Raw genomic sequence first — 5,000 nt, 5'->3', positions numbered from 1 at the left:
TGATTTCTAACCACACCAACTCTTTTTTTTTTTTTTTTTCACTTTCCTAGGCGCTGAATGGCCGAAATTGCCCTAGGGCTTGGCTTGACCGCCTAATTTCGCCTAATTTCATAGGGTGAATTTCTATCTCTTTATTTCACTTTCATTTTGTTTGGTTTTATGTACAGCCCTCCACAGGGATGATTCCCTCTCTGGCGAGCCCTTGTACGTCTTCAAAATAAGGTGCTTCTTATATTTTATAATTGTCTTTTAGAGTTTTCTCGTCATTATCGTAGCTCCTGCAGAATAGGAGAGTCTTTAGTTCTTTTTAAAATTTGCTTTCTTCTTTTAAGATATTCACTTCAGGGGGTATTTTGTTGTATAGTCTTGGTGCGCAGTGTACAAATGCTCTCTCGCCTGACTTACGATTTGTTCTAGGTTCAAATAGCCTATATGCTTCACTTGCATGTCTGATTACAATATTCATTTCAGGTCTAATGAAGTTTAAGCCGTTTCTCAGATACGTTGGTTCACCATATTTTAGTGCTTTAAAGACTGTAAGAAGTGTTTTATATTCTATTCTAGCTTTTACTGGGAGCCAATGTATAGCTCAATTATTGCTGGGGTTATTCTGTCACGGGTACGTAGTTATTTTTATTAACCTGGCGGTTCTATTTTGTACTCCTTGAAATTTTCTTAGTAGGTAGTTAGGGAGACGTAGTATATAACGTTGCAGTAAGTCAAGCCTCGAAAGTATTTGGTTGCAAATTGCTGTTTTCAGAGTATCTTCATTTAGGTATTTTCTAATAACTGCCATGTTTCTAATATGATAGTTGCAGGTTTTTTTTAATATTTAATATATATGGTTCTTCATCGACAATTTATTATCAATAAATACTCATAAACTCCTCACTTCTGCTACATATTTATTGTTGACGAACCAATAGTTATTCTTTTGAAGTGTTCAAATTTTCGTAGTGCACTGTCAGATCCAGATAGCATACACTCACTTTTGTCTTCATTAAGTTTCAATTTCTTCGCCGACGTCCATTTTTTTATATCTTTCATTATTGCATCAATTTTACTAATGGCGTCTTCTACCGTTTCGACAGGAAAATTGTACTGAGTATCATTAGCATACAGTTTATACTTAGACTTGTGCTTATTTAAAATCCTAGATAGTTCAGTTTTGTAAATGCCAAATTGCAGCGGACCCAGAACGCTGCCTTTTTTTAGGCCTTTCTTTTCTGATTTCACATTTGATATAATCACTGTGATCTTCCTGTCTCCTGAGTAGCTTTTGTACCATTTGTGTGCGTCATCTTCGATGCCTACTGCTCTCAGGTGTCCAAGCAGCAGATTGTGGTCAACTGTCAAATGCTGCACTTTGGTCAAGCATAACCAGGATACCACATTTTCCATTTGCTATAATTTTTACCATATCATTTATAACTGCGCACAATGTAGTCTCTGTTGAGTGGTTCTTTTCTGTACGCTGACTGATCATCAGGTATAATGTTGAGTTGTTACATGTGTTTCCACGTTTGTTTGTGAACTTCCCTTTCTGTAAGTTTTGATAAGCACGATAGGTTCGATATTGGTCTGTAGAAGCTTAGGTTTTCTTTATCGCCTTTTCCTTTATGGGCCGGCTTTATACAAGCAAGTTTTTCACTGTTTGGGAAGGATGCCTGTGCCAGATTCATTCTGACAATATCAAAATATAGCTCCCGCAACTGATCAAAGTTTTTTGCCTCTTTTGAATCACTTATGGAAAACGGGTCAGTATTTGTTTTCTCTTTTCCATTCCTCTTCTTCGTATTTACTTTGAACATCGCGCAAGTCAGGCACTTTTCACAGAGCACTTCACAGTCACGTCCTACTCGCACGAAAGCTACTGCCGTACTTTGACAGATGTCGTACTTTGACAGATGTTGACCTTAATTGATACTGCTTGTTTTTATCATTGTTATTTACTTTTTTTCTTCCTGAATGACTTTCCTGCTGAATGTTCTTCCAGTCGCCACGGAGTGTCAAAATATTCTGTTCAGGACAGTTCTTCTGTCCTTTAAGTTCCTGTTTTTTAAACTTGATCCTGTCGTTAATTGAAAACGTTGAGCAATTTTTTCCAGGGTATTGACGGAGGAATCATTTGCATATAGCCTTACATTTGTGTCTTAACTTTCAGGTTATGCTAAAAAAGTGTGAGACATTAGTTGCCTGTTTTTTTCCAGTGAGTAATTGCTGTACATTCACATATGAGTACTGTAGTTAATGGCAGCAATATAAACGCAGATTTTACTATCTAAAGGATTGTAAATTTTAACCATCATATCTTATGATTGTTTACCTCTTAAGTTAAGATATTCATGATGTTTTTTTATTATAATTTGCTTCAGCTGTATTCACGGAGTATTCTCATGATATTTATGTAGTTGTCATAACCACAGTGTCCTCCTTACTTCTTGATTTTTATCACACTTTTTGGACACGCTTCTCAGTACAAAGCCTAAGATCCAAATGAAGAACCAAATGAAGAAATTCTGACGTACGGTACTGATGTCTTACTGACTGAACCAAGGTTCTTCCACCTGACACGCCTCTCAAGCCACGTTGAGTTTTCGGCCTCCTGTTGCTTTTTCGTCCCCTGATTTTTCTTACGATGATAAAGGTGTTTGCAAGATCAACGAACCTCGATGCACTTGCAGTGAATCAAACTGGAGGACAGTTGCCGTTAAACATTACTGTCTTTTGTGTCACAGTTTATCACGATCGTAACCTTCCCCTCTCGTGATCTTTTCAGACTCGCAATGAAAAGGTTACTGAAACGGTCATTTTTTTTTTTTTTTTATTTTGCTCTACAAACAGTGAACAAAAGAACGTTAAAGTCTTGGCGTCCTTTGGTGCATTAATGACGAAATAAGCACACCGTTATTAAGACGAACGACACAGAGTACAAAGATGGCGTCTTGGTCATTCCTCAACTGAAAGGGAATCTTTGGAGCGTCAGTCCGAGGAATGAAAGAGCTGAATTCCAGGCGTGGCGGCGGTAGGGTCATCCGCGTGTGCGCGTGCGTACAGTCCTTTTTACGTCGAAGGTAGACCACAACAATGAACTCCTCGTTATTTGTACGTCACGTTCCTAACACGAAGGACTGTTAAATCAATTGGAACGTCATGCTATGCTTTCGGAACATACACACACAAACACACACACACACACGCGAGCACGCACGCACGCACACGACATAGTTGATAAAGAAAAACATCGATGCTTTTGTTTAACGTTCCAGGAAGGCCACGGGTGATGAATAACTTCTGAAGCTCATGAGATAATGGGATGAAGTCTCTCTCTCTCTCTCTCTCTCTCTCTCTCTCTCTCTCTCTGTTCTGGAAAGAACGGTTTCGTTTGTGCTTGGTCCAAGATGGAAATTTATATATATAATATATATATATATATATATATATATATATATATATATATATATATATATATATATATATATATATATATATATATCTTGGAATAACATTTATGGAATTAACTCACATATTTTTCTGCTAATTATAATCAGAAGTAAACATGAAGTACATGCTTTAACCAGACGATACGTAGACACTGTACTATCTTTTAATTAATAGGGAAATATTTTATGAAAATTTTTTCTTTGTTATCACAGGCGATCCTTTCATTGATAAGCACCCTCTAACTTTACAGACACCTGAACATTCTTTGTAAATAAAGTTTATAAAATGGAAATATTTTGTTGCAATTTTTTTCCTCTGCTGACGACGATTGTTATCCGTTTTGTTATATTCTTTTCCAGTTGCAGCTGATATTAGTCACGGAGAATTAATCAGGTACATTTATATTACCATACCATGAGAATTTCAGTATGAGGAAAAACTTAAAGGTAATTTGTCTCTAATACTAAGAAATAGCTCCATCTTCATGGCAGTTATTATTTTTAAATGTTTGTTTACACAAGGAATGAGCCATACTCAGACAATAGTTTTTAATGAACATTAAGTGATTTGGATATAGAATTGGATGGGTTTTTCTCGCTTTGGATGGATCGTTTTACTTGAGAAAGAACTTAAAATGTCGAAACCTCTTACATTGAATGTTTTGAAGAGTCTTGCCTGTAAATACTGTTTTTTTTTTATCTTTGTGAAGAATGTCAAATGATGAATTATTCCTGAAAAGAATATTTCTACGAATTTCTCTTGACGATGAGAGACTAATGGTTCACTGCGGGCGCGCATATATATTTGTTATTGTTTATCTGTTTGATTTAAATGTGCTAGTGAATATTATTAAAGTATTTGGTGTACGTGGTTTCGGTCAAGTTATGCTGGTTGTAGGAACGCAGTTATGAATCTGATGTTGTAGGAGAGACATAAGGGTGCCTGTTGACAGTCATATAACCTCGCTTGTGTATTTGTACTGTAGAACTGTCGAACCATTTCCGGACGAATAACATCAGGAGACAAGATACCTTTCGACGCCTGTCACGTGACGGAGGGAGAAGGAGACGGTCCTGATGATGATTCTTGTGTCTGGGTGTTGTTGGTGTCTCCTTATCACGAGGTTGATTGCAGTTGAGCCTCTGGTAAGCCGTGGGTGAAGTGGCGGCGGCCTTTGGCGAGCGATGCGGGCTGAAGAGATTGATAAACTGAAGGGAGATAAACGACCCTCTCGGCCCTATCAGTTTTTTGGTTATCAGCAGACTTTTGTGACGCCGACGCCCGATAAAACACAGATAGGGATGACACCACGACCTGTTGACTTAATCAGGTATAATCGCAGGGGAGAGTCAGGCAGGTTGATTTTGAAATGAGTCGGTGCGATATGGTTATTGATGGCTTTATTCTAAGCTTTCTGGCAGTTCAAATCATGTTCCACTTGTTAGGAACTCTTAGAGCAGTTGCCTCTTTTGCACAGGCATATTTTCTGCCTAGTGTGAATATTGTCTTTAAAACCGGTGAATGGATATCATTCTGTAGTCTTTCACAATCGCTTG

The sequence above is a fragment of the Macrobrachium rosenbergii genome, chromosome 12, assembly GCF_040412425.1.
Source record: "Macrobrachium rosenbergii isolate ZJJX-2024 chromosome 12, ASM4041242v1, whole genome shotgun sequence".
Lineage (NCBI taxonomy): Eukaryota > Metazoa > Arthropoda > Malacostraca > Decapoda > Palaemonidae > Macrobrachium > Macrobrachium rosenbergii.
The sequence above is the reverse complement of the archived record's forward strand: the minus strand, read 5'-3'. Positions refer to the sequence as shown.